The following is a 13,228-nucleotide window of genomic DNA, read 5'->3' on the forward strand; positions in this document are numbered from 1 at the left end:
TCCCGATGATAGCTGCAGGGCGTGCCTTGCACACCCCGAGCATTTAGCTCACATACTATCTAGTTGTCCAACACACGCGGGAACGACCTACATTCAAAGGCATAATGCGGCGCTAGGAGTACTTTATTACCATCTCTGTCACTCCTACGGCATTCACCTTAATATCGCTCCTCTAAATGCTCCTAGGGAAGTTGAGTCAATTGTCGAGAATGGGAAGTGCCGTATATACTGGAACTTTATATTCTCGACAATTGTTTCTGTTGCTCACTCGAGGCCTGCATTGGTTCTTCTTGACTTCGAGAAGAGAACCATGATCGTTATCGAATTTTCGGCACCAGCTGACAAAAACATCATAGCCAAGGAGAATGAAAAGAAAGAGAGGTATCGAGACCTTATAAGGGAGTTGCAACAATTGTACCCGGAATATTCTGTTAAACTGATCGTCCTCATCATCGGCGCTCTTGCAGGTGCCAAGTTTACACTTGCTAATTGCCTACAAAGCATCCCTGCGTGTCAACAATATGTTAGAACACTTGCACGAAAATTCAGAAGGCGGTTGTCCTTGGGTCGTTCCGTGTTCTTAGGGTCCACGAGGCTTTTGCTGGATCGTCGTATTGATTCCTTTACAGACTGTAACCACCTATCTCACGGTTGTGAGCCGTGGTTATGGCTGAAATTTTACCGCGATTTCGCTGGAAGCGGGTGCAATTTTTCAGATTAGCACCCACTCCCGGCGAAATCCTGCGGTTGTCCTTATGACAAATTTTTAATTATATACAGTAGCCCTTTGTGTATTACCACTCTAAAAATCAAAGATTTAATTTTTACGATTTAATTTTTTTTCACGTCCTATTTTCAAATAGTACAAACTCCTGCTATTATTTTGAATGCAATTATCATAATTGAACCTTAAAAAGGTGTACAAAAAGCTTTCTACTATACTCCATATGGAAATTCTAAAAACAATTCTACAAACTAATTCTGAAGTAAGTTTGACTTCCAGTGATGAACTGCGCCCTCGAAATTCAAGAATTAACATCAACTGTGAGTTCCTGGACGATACTTGATTTAACCAGTTCTCTAGGTGTAAAAAAACACATCTGCCGCAAAGAAATCTAGTTTTCGCAGTATTTTTGGGTTTCTGGAAAGAGAGTGTGTTTATCATACCTAAAGCCATTGGGACCTTAATGTAAGATCGCGATTCACCGAAACCTAAAGCATCAGAAGATGTGATCAAAGGGGGCGAGAGAGAGGGTTCTGGAGGTTCACCAGAGAGTTTTGCGCTTGCTATTTGCATTTCTTCCACATTCGTGCGCAAGCTTTGTAAAATTAATAGTAAAATGATCGCCAACCTTAATTTGCTGATTGCGAATTCTCTTTTGTTAAACATGCTTCGGCATTAACGAACACATTCTCATTACGTATCCCGTGATTCGCACTCAATTTTGTTCAAAATGCCAACCTCTCGACATCATTATTTTTTATTTTAAAGTTTTTGACCAAGTAAATGTATTAATAATTTTCCTAATCATAGGTAGAAGCAAAGAGCCGAGTATGAGATCCTCTGTTGACAATAGGCGCACTTTAACATGGCGTTAGTATGCGGTTACTTATAATTAAAAAATGAGGGTAAATAAACCTTAAATATACATTTGCTGCTTATACACGAAGGTAACATATACTTTTAGTGGAAATTGTATATGAAATGTGATACATAGTAAACAATGGTAATCCTAACCTCACTTAACAAGTGAGTGTCAATAAGGATTTATGAAAATTGGTCGAATGCTATATGTTTGAATATTGCTAAGATGAACTGCAAAATGCATTTTGTAATGTTTAGAAGGTATAAATGGCACTTCATACTTATTAAAAAAATATATTTTATTGAAATTCGTATCTCTTTGTCAGGGGGTCTAGTAATCGGCTCGGTGCTGCCACCTACGATTAGTGTTGCATTATGAACCTCATTACAATTCATAATATGCATTGGTATTATAACAAAAAAATATTTACATTGTCTTATTTTTATATAATTAAAAACGTGCGTATCATATTTGAAAAAAAAAATTTGGCACATATTTCATGCCAACTTGCGTCGTTTTTTCATAAATGAAATGTCTTAATTGTCAACCTCGTTTTCACGATTCAAACTAAAACTATGCATTCTAGTGTGTTGTGGTGCGAAGTAAATTTGTTGGTATAATTAAAGCGGAAAATTCTTGTAAATAAAATTTTATTGTAGCTTGTACCCTTTTTGCAAAAAGTAATTTTTTATTTCTAATATATTTTTATAACAAGAGTCTATAGCAAATTTGCATCTATTTTTGTATTGCAAACCGTTTGTATCATATATCTTTCGCCTCATGTTTCATTTTTCAAAAAATGCAATCTATTAATTGCAAATATCTTTTTACGATTGAAAAAGCATCTACTTGTCCGATCCACAAATTATTATCAAACAATTTTTAGATCCTTTTTGGGTGAAAGCATTTTGTCTTTTCAGGTTTTTTATTGATTGTGTCGCTTGTTCAAAAATGTAATTCTTTCAGTTTTGATATTGTTTCTTACGAAAAAAAAATATACGCTCCCTATCAAAAAATGGTTTTGCACAAATTTGTAGCTCTCTATTGGGCTAACATTTTTCATAGGGTGTTTAAAATACAATTTTTTTCTTGTTCAGAATTTTTACCGTATCGTTCTTTGTTTGGCTGAAAATATTCACTTTCGTTTATCTTTCTTGATTTTTTAAATGGAATGACTTCAGCAATTTAAAAAAAAGCCATTCAAATGAATTGTTTGCCTTTTTGAGTACTACTAACAAACGCCCTTAAATTTAAAAATCAAGAAAAAATTTCTTAAAATTTTTCAAAAGGCGATAATTTTTTGGATTGTACCCAAAATGGCTGGCTAACGAACCTAGTCTTCAGTTTAACACTCTAAAAGAGTATATCAAAAGCCATTCGAATGTGTGAATTCTCTCGAAAGTTATCGTGCCAACATACTAAGAATCTGTAGACAGGCACACTCATATACACACATTCGTGAAAACTTGTTTTCCGGATTCGGGGGCGGAGGTATCAAAACGTTAATGTTTAATAAAAACGTAAGGTGCGGGGGGTCTCTTTTTATACAAATATTATACTATCTCTCATTAGAATTTAAAAAGGAAATTAATCTTCTATTTATTTTTGCAGGAAACAGTTTACAGTCCGACAACAATCCTCATAGCAAACGTAAACATGGTCCTCCTTCTTCTAGAAGACAAGATATGTCTGACCAGACTTCAACGGAAGATCCTCCTTTGCATACAAGTTCTGAATCTCCTGTTAGCAGGCCTCATTTGACTGAAATACTCGGATATTCACTTGAACAACTTGGATATATTCGGCTCATTCCCCGCACAAATCAGAGCCTTGCATTCGAATTTCGAAGTTACATTTTTCCAACTGGTATGGAAATTAGTTGGAAAGCAGATGGACATAAAACTAGTCGCGTGCCACCTCAAGAACATATTGTATTATCAACATCGAATGGTGACGTTTTTGCAATATTAATGAATAGCGGGAGTTTATGTGGAATACGTAGGTCCCAAAGACGTTATCCCAGAGTAAAACTAAACATGATAAGCGGTGCAGTTGATTACTTGACCCCAGATGAAATTAGGGATTGTCCTGTAGGCAGAAATAACCCAATCTTTCCACACAATTTTGTTAAAGCTTTATCAAATTATGATTCGCTACAGTTCAAATGGAATTCTAATGGCGAACGGACTCCTGTTTCTTCTTCTTCTTCTGCCAGACAACCTTCACCTGATCAGCGCTCTACTCCTAAGGAGTCTCTTATTCGTGAAAGGTCCAAGTCTCCTCCTATCAGGTCTCCTTCTGATCAAGTACTTGGATATTCAATTGAACAACTAGGATATCTTCGACTTATTCCTTGCACGAATAAAAACCAACGATTTGAATTTCGAAGATACGTTTTTCCCACCGATAAACCAATTCGAATGGTAACAGGTCTGATCACCTATCTATTCAGTTCCAACCGAGATTATATTGTATTATCAACATCCGATGGTGATGTTTTTGCTATATTGGATCAGAGTGGATCTCTTCGTGGAATATATAGGACAGGTACAACTCATGCGCGAGTTAAAATAAATATGATAAGTGGCGCAATTGATAATATGACTTCGGATGAAAAGAGGGATTGTCAAGTGGGCAAAAGTTACCCAATTTTTCCAAACAGATTTATCAGAGCATGTTCAAATTATGATTCGCTACAGTACAAATATAATCATAATGGTGAACGTACTCCCTATACTTTTTCTTCTGCCAGACAGCATTCACCTGACATGTCTTCTCATCAGGAGCCCCACATCGATGCCAGGTCCAGATCTCCTCCAGGCAGGCCTCCTTCTCATGAAGTACTTGGATATCCTCTTGAAAAGCTTGGATATATTCGGCTTATTCCACAGAAAAATCCGAACCGGCAATTTGAATTTCGAAGATACGTTTTTCCTGCTACTAAAGGAATTCACTTAAAGATAGGTCCTGGTAAATTTGTGCCCGTGTCAACCCGAGAACATATTGTATTATCAACGTCCTATGGTGATGTTTTTGCAATACTGGAGTATACTGGAATTCTTCGTGGAACATATATGTTGAATAGGGAAAAGAAATGGAGTTATACGAGAATAAGAATAAACATGATAAGCGGAGAAATTGTCTATATGACTGAAGTTGAAATGAACGAATGTCATGTAGGCAAAACTTACCCAATCTTCCCACGTTGGTTTATTACAGTTGTTTCAGGTGAAGATTCTCTACAATATGTGCATCATTAATTCAATGAAAAAAATCTACAATATAGTATTCTTTGTAATCTGTAGTCGGATAAAAATTAAACTAAAAGATTAAAATTACAATGTTTTTTGGTTATCAAGGCTTCTTTCCTTTAATATTTTGCTAATCCCGATAAGGCCTTTTGAATTATTTCCCTCTGAATATTCCAAAGTCAGAAAGTTACACGGTTTTGAGTTTTCAGAACCTATTTTTTTTTCTTTTGAAACAACATATCACCTTCATAGCTAACAGAATTTTGGTAACTTTTAGAGTTGTAGCATATAATTTATAGGAATTTGAATTTTAACTAAGAAACGAACAAAAATTTTGAAAAAAGAAAAAAAATCAAACTAAAATTCATTATGAAATTTTGCCCTAAGAAAGTTTCTTTGTTTTGTATTATATGAATATTTCGATTCTTTAAAATCATTTTTAGCATCGACAGCGAAATCTAATGCTACTTTTTAACTATCGGAGATATTAATTTTGTATTGCAGTCACGTAGCCTCGTTCTCCACGCGTAATGATAGACACAGTGGGGAGAAGTCAAATAACATAATATTAACAATAATTTGTAGAACGCCGACAGTCAAGGGTCCTTTGTTAAGCTTCCGGATTAAAATTTAGAAGTAGATTTTTTTAAATTTCATAGTTAACAGCCTAAAACATATTAATTCGGCATCTACGGTTTTCGATGATTTCAGATGTCTAACTTTTTTTTAAATGCTTAAAATTGGAATTAATACAACGTTTCTCATAAATTAAATGAGATACGCCAGAAAAGACAACATTTTTGAATTCAACTAGAAAATTGTATATTAGTATAAAAGTTATAATTATAAATAAGTACAATGAGAAAATTCATCGATTAAAAAAAAAGTGTTAATAATAATTTGAAGAGACATTTAAAAAGGAAGAAGCAGGTTAGCGACGGCCAACTACTGTAAATAACTCTGCCCGCCCGGTACGTGACGAATACAAAAGGAACATTATATTACCGTCGCACCACTCTTAAAAGCACCACAAAAAGTATCTTGAAAAGGACCCAAAGCTCTCAAACTATCTCCGAGACTATTTTATTTCAAATCGACTATGTTTATAGACTCAAATGGGCCAGGCTATTTCGCTAAAGAAAACTGAGAGATTTCTTTCGGTAGGGTAGGATAAGAAATATTTTGCCTGCAAAATCTGGAAAATGATAGCGTACATGCTAACGGACGTCTCCGCACACTTTTTTTGTATTTTTTTTATCAAAACAGTTCTCATATTGCTAACAACGTGCGTGTATATCTTGAGATTATGTGTGTTACAATTTACCTGAGCGTTACTAACACTCGGATGAATTAAAACCGGAACTGACCTTGTTTGCAGACAATCAAAAAAGTTTATTTCATAAATAATTTCAAGATTATCGGAAAGGCAGAGATGAAAAACGACGTAATCTCAAAATAATGCATAACATTTTTATTTTTCACAATGCATTTTTTTTGTTATTATCCCTAAAAAAAGAGTATGGGGACGTCCGTTATGATATTTTATCACATGCCCTTAAGAAAGAAAAGGCAGACTAAATTCTAAAACCCTTATAAAAATCGATAAATAATCGATCTTTCGAGTAATTTATATGTAACTAGTATTTGCTTCTAAATTAATACTTTACTAGAAATGAATTGTTTCTCCGTTTTTTTTATCAACATTTAAAATATTTTGATATTATTTAGTCCGTTTTATTGTGAGCAAATTTTAACAAATTTTTTGTTTATTTACTATGTATTAATTAGCATTTTAGTCCTGAAACTTATTTCACATTTTCATTTAATACTTAGCTTTTAATCGTTTCATTGCTTTGTTGTTGCATTTTTTCATGTTTATAACTCCAGCGAATTATGAGAAATATAACAAATTTGTTTTCAAACAGTTGTATCTCCAATGCTTTAGAATAAGTTTAAACATTCCTCAAACTGCAAATTTAACGTTAATTTTTAGAAAACTGAAAAATGTATTTTACGAAAAAGACCAACTTTAATATTTTCCTTGAGGTTTTTGAGATAAATATTAATATGAAGGAGATTCTGTGAATTGGGTTCTCGCTGAATTAAGTAGGGAAATTAAAAAAAAAATTATTTCTGACATTTGATAATCAGAATTTTTTAAGGCCCAAAGTTTCTAAAGCCAAAAGTTTTCTAAAATTCATTTTGATGCTTTAAAAAATTTCAAGTGATTTCAAAAGATTTTTAAGGATTTTAAATAATTAAGGTTGGTTTAAAAGATGCCGAGGAATTTTCAACTTATTTTCATAACGCAAATGAATTTTAAAGAATTAGAATAATTTTAGAAGGGTTATTTTTTAAAATTCCAACGTACTTTCGAAATACTTAAAAAAAGTTTTAGGTATTTCAAAAGATTTTGAAGGATTTAAAAAATTTGAGAGAATTTTAAAAGGTTTTAAGGAATTATTATTTAATTGCACTAATTTAATGTGACATTTTAAATTTCAAGAGATTTCGAAAGATTTTATAGGATTTGAAATATTAGAGGATGTTTTAAAAATTGCAATGAATTCTCAAGAGATTTAAAAAATTTCAAGAGGTTTCTATTTTATTGAATACTTGTCTTCTTTGGTAGAAAATCAATCTTTTTTGTCGAAAATTGAACAATGGTTGAACATTAATTTTTTGTATAGAAAATTAGTCTTGGTGGAAAATAAATTTCTTTTGTGAAAAATTCATGTATTTTATTAAAAATGCCTTTTTTAAATCTGTTCAACAATGCTTGGTACCAAGCTACCATTCAGTAGAAAACAATAAGAAAAACTGAACAGAGAGAATCTCTAATTAAAATTTTAAAAATAAATTTTTATTTTCTTCGCTTACACTCACATTCCTTATCCGTCCAATTCACACGATTTGAGGTTATACTTAAGAGTCACCAGCTCATATCTAAGCAAGCCATTCTTATGGCAACCTAAGGATGCCAGTTTAGAAGCCTCAACTAGTTTTAATAATGACGACGGTAAAGGTTAAGTGAGGTAATGGTTGAGATAGGTTAGAAAAATTACGGGGATGATTTGATTTTGCATGGCTATTTTTAAATTTTTAAGCAGCAGACCATGGACTTAGGAATAAGTAACATTCCCCAAATAGATTTATGAGGTTTCTGGCACAAAATAAAGAAGAGGTCAAATTTGCACAGAATAAAGTCTCACTTATAGAATCATTGACAGGGACAGAAAATGGGAGCCTCAGTTTTCCTTCAAAAAGGGGGGAAGCTTTTAGATTAATTAGCGTGCGAGCGAATAAATAAAACGCTGGTAAATAATAATTCGCAATACCGAGTACGTTCGAATTTTTGAAATCGCAACTTTGATTCTCGCTTTTGTGGACCCATTTCCTCTCAAACAAAATTAACAAGTTGCTCAATCAAAACAATGAATTCTTTTCAGATAAGGGTTACCATCGATCTTGAACTTAGGGACAATTATATAACTAGAGGGTTTTTGATGCAATATTATTTCGAAATTAAGGGACTAAATATTGAGAAAAGCGAAGTTCAATTTCACATAAATTGGGAACCATAGTTGGTTGATAGAGTAGCTTTTGGTATTTTCATAAATAATAAATTAATTCGTTTTAGATTTATCGTCCTAGCGGGATCGGCACCGGTGTGTGTACTCGGCTACAATTTCCTGAGCAGGGCAAATTGAAAATCGAACGATCCAAAACTCATGGTTATTTCCATGAGCTGGAAAATCGAGGAAAATATATTAAAATTAAGCAAAATTAAAAAGGGTAAAGAGAAAATTTTCTCAGAGATCAGGCATCAAGGTTAAATGAGAGCTATAATTTGTTATGATGTATAAATAAATATTCATGAGCAGAGAGTATAATAGAAGAATAACGTCACAAAGTATATTATTTCTCAATTTTACATAATTGAGTCATTACAAAATATTTTTTAAAAGTTTTAGTTGTAATAATACTTTCCTGATATATATTTGAAAATTATGAGGCTTAATGATAATATGCTTTATACGCTAATAATTTTTTATATTAATATTATATTCATATTTGATATTTTAAAATTATATACAAAATGAAAATTTAAATATAATTTTAATATATTTTTGAATGGGTTATTCAATGTTATAGAAGTAATTATTTAAAGTTTATATTAAAATCTCATTTTTTCATAATTTTAAAGATTATTAAATTAATATATATATATATATATCCCTAGATTTCTGTTGACCAAGTAGTCCAGTATATAAATTTTGTCTATGTTTACCATTCCTTTTCTAAAACCCGTCTGATTGTGTGGAACACTTTCTCTTTCTCTCTGACTTTCTAAACTGTCAACCACTCTTCTGTCCACCCTTATCCATTCCATACCTTGTTGCAGTTCTCCCAGATATTTAATATTTTCAAATTATTTAAAAATTTAAAATCAAATATACTTTTGATAGATTTTTAATTGGTTTATTTAATTTTACATGAATAACTATTTTAAATTTTAGCTTAAAATATGATTTTTTTAAATAATATAAATGATTATTTAATTAATAGATATATTGTGAAATCATTAAGTTTAATAATATTATGATATAATTTTAAATTTAATAAAGAGAAATAAAATATCAAAGTACATAAAGATTGTATTTAAATTCTTTTATATAAAGAAATATAAATATGTCATTCCCTCTCAGACTATGTAATTGAATATTGGCTATTACTTTAATTATAAAAGTTTCTTTTTTTTTCTTTTAAATGTTTCTCTTACAATTATATAATGTCTTATGATGCTTCCGATTTGGTGAAATGAGTATTTACATTTAATTTTCGTAATTATATGTACACATATTTTAATTTTTGAAACTTAGTTGGAAAGCTTAGTAATTAATGAGATGTAGAGAAATGCAGTTCCAAATTCAAATGATGAATATAGTGTAAACATTATTTGAAAGTTTTAATAAAAATAATTGTGTAATGCGTTTTATGGTGTGAAATGAGTAATTAACTTAGAAATAATTCTAATAAAACTGACCTTTTCTGAAATTAGTTTACAAGTTTAAGATAAAATAAAATTTTCAAAAATAAAAGTTCAAATTTAACAAAATATATGAAGTTAAAGTTATTTGAATTTTCTATAACAGAATTATATTTGAATGGGTTTTCTTCTCTAATAATGGTCAATTGATTATTAGCTGAATAACTCTTTCTGATAATTTAAGTGAATAAAGATGAAAACTCAGTTCCTTGAAGGATACCGCACAAAATACATTGAAAAAAGGTCTCGGTGGATTTTTATGAATATTTAATATGCTGTAGATCATGAAATACCCGATAAAAAGTTCTAATGCCAAAAAGTAAAAAAATGGACAGTTTTTCGTTTGTATCGTAACAAAGGTCGCTTTCGTGCATGCTAGAGTAGACATATCGAAATCCAAAGACTGGCGCCTCACTCAGGGATCATGCTTAACTCCGTGCATCATTGATATTTTTTACTTTAGGACCCCTGATCAATAATATACGTGTCTGGAGGTCAAGAGAGCAATACTTTTTCGTTGGTATTGCGTCCAAAGCCGCTATTTGCATTTGCTTAAGGAGACATACCGACGCTGGAAGACGGATTGGCGCCACGTTTGGGGCTAATGCTCAACTCTGTACTACTTTGAGGTTCTGTAGTTTATGATCCTATGATCCATAATGTACACGTCTAAAGTTCGAGAGAGGAATACTTTTTCGCTAACCTTGCGTCCGAAGTCCCTTTTTGTGCAACCCAGAGGAGACGCACCGACACTTGAAGACAGGTTGGTGCCACCCTCGGAGATCATGTCCAGCTCTATGCTACTTTTGCTATTTTGTAGTTGAGGAACTCTCGATCAGTGATACACATGTCTGACGGTCGAGAGAGGAATAATTTTTCGTTGGATTTGCGTCCAAGCCGATTTTTCTACATGTTTTGGACGCACCACCAACGAAAAAGTATTCTTCTTTCGTCCTTTAGACGCGTATATTATTGATCGGGAGGTCCTAAAATACAAAATATCAATAAGGGACGGAGTTGTGCATAATACCTGAGCGTGGCGCCAAACTGTCTTCCAGTGTCGGTATGTCTCCTTTAGCAAGCACAAAAAGCGGCTTTGGGCGCAACACCAACGAAAAATTATTCTTCTCTCGTCTTTCAGACATGTATATTATTAATCAGGTGGTCCTCAAGTACAAGATATCAATGAAGTACGCAGTTGGGCATGATCCCTGAGCTTGGTGCCAAACAGTCTTTAAGTGTCGTTATGTCTTCTTTAGCATGCACGAAAATCAGCTTTGGACGCAAGACCAAAAAAAAGTATTTTTCTCTCGACGTTCAGGCGCATATATTATTGATAAGGGGGTACTAAAATACAAAATATTAATAAGGGACGGAGTTGGGCATGATACCTGAGCGTGGCGCCAAACCGTTTCCGAGCGTCGGTATGTCTGCTTTAGCACGCACGAAAATCGGCTTCGAACGCAACACCAATGAAGAAGTATTACTCTCTCGACCTATGGACACGTATATTATTGATCTGGGAGTGCTAAAGTACAAAATATCAACAAGGTATGGAGTTTTGCATGATCCTTGAGCGTGACGCCAAACTTTCTTCGAGTGTCGGTATGTCTTCTTTATCATACACAAAGAGTGGCTCTGGGCGCAACACCAACGAAAAAGTATTTCTCTCTCGACCTTTGGACACGTATATTATTGATCGGAGAGTTCTAAGCTTAAAAATATCGAATGGGCACAGAGCTGGGTATGATCTCTGAGCGTGGCGTCAGACCGTCTTTGCGTGTGGGTATGTTTTCTTTAAACATGCACGAGAATCGGCTTTGGACGCAACATTAACGAAGAATTATTCTTCTCTCGTCCTTCAGGAACATATATTATTAATCAGGCGGTCCTAAAGTACAGAATGTCAATTCGCACGGAGTTGGGCATGATCTCTGAGCGTGGCGCCGAACAGGCTTCGAGTGTCGGTAAGTCTCCTTTAAAATGCACTAAAATCGGTTTTGGATGCAAGACCAATGAAAAAGCGGTCTTCTCTCGACTTTCAGACACAGGTTGAACAAATATCTTCTCTTGACATTGTTGGTTGGACTGATTTATAGACTTGTCTTAACCGACTGGACTAATAAAATGTCTTGACTTTGTTAGTTGAACTGATTTATAGGCTTGTCTTAATCGACTGGACTCGTAACATGTCTTGGCCTTGCTCGTTGGACTAATTAATAGTCTTGTCTTTACTGACTGGACTAATAACATGTCTTGACTTTGTTGGTAGGATTGATTTGTAGTCTTGTCTTAACCGACTCAACTAATAACATGCTTGGCTTTGTTGGTTGGACTGATTGATAGTCTAGTTAATAAGAATTTTTTTATCAGTAGGCTTTGAACTATATTATATTCCAATTTCAGCCAATTTGACCGGGGCCGGATTTTAATGTAAATTGTGCGGGGTCTGTTGGTGCTTGTGCCCTTTTGCTTTTCCAATTTTTTGTGCTTATGTCGCTTTAGAATTTCAAACTTTAGCATTCAGGCATATTTAAAATTCGCAAGTTTGATCCGTACGCCTTTTAGAAATTTAAATTCTCTCGCTTATGCCCTTTTGTTGTGCATAAAGTTGTCACTAATGTTCTTTTTGATTTTCAAAATTAGACGTTCATGCTCTTCTGCATTGGGAAATGTTGGCACTCATGCTCTTTTACAATTTCCTACTGTTGTTTTTTTTTGTTTTACAATTTCGCACAGTCCCATATTGAAACTGCCAATGCGACGTATGCACAATAATTAATTGTGAAGCCGCATTGGAAGCATTTGTCCCTCATGTTTCAAGCAGCATGGCATGCACTGTTAACCTTAGCAGCATTCTTGTGTATTTAATGTTGCGACGTGATCGATCCAATAATATTCTTTAATATTTAAAGAATTATTCGGTTATACAGTAGTGGGTGGTCTATAAAATTCCGAAGAATCTGCTTACAACATTGTCTTATGAGGCTCCTAGGAAAAAGAAATCGTTGATAGATTACGAGGGTAGTTCAATGAGTCCTTAGAATGACCAACAGATGGCGCGCGAATCGCTCCAAATCATCTGTTTTCAGTCAGCACCACTCCCGACTAGATATATGGTGCAGTCACAGTCCACATCTTCTGAGTTTACGTGTTTTTATGACCAATTGAAAAAAAAAAATTGTTCGTTAAGAAAAATGAAAAAAAAAACGAGTTCAGAGCGGTAATCAAACATTTTTTTTAAAGGGTTTAACTCCATATGAGATAAAAAATGAATTGGACTCAGTTCATGGCACATCTGCCCCTGCCTTAACAACGGTTTATAACTGGGTAAATGAATT

Source organism: Belonocnema kinseyi, chromosome 1 (genome assembly GCF_010883055.1).
Source record: "Belonocnema kinseyi isolate 2016_QV_RU_SX_M_011 chromosome 1, B_treatae_v1, whole genome shotgun sequence".
NCBI classification, from domain to species: domain Eukaryota; kingdom Metazoa; phylum Arthropoda; class Insecta; order Hymenoptera; family Cynipidae; genus Belonocnema; species Belonocnema kinseyi.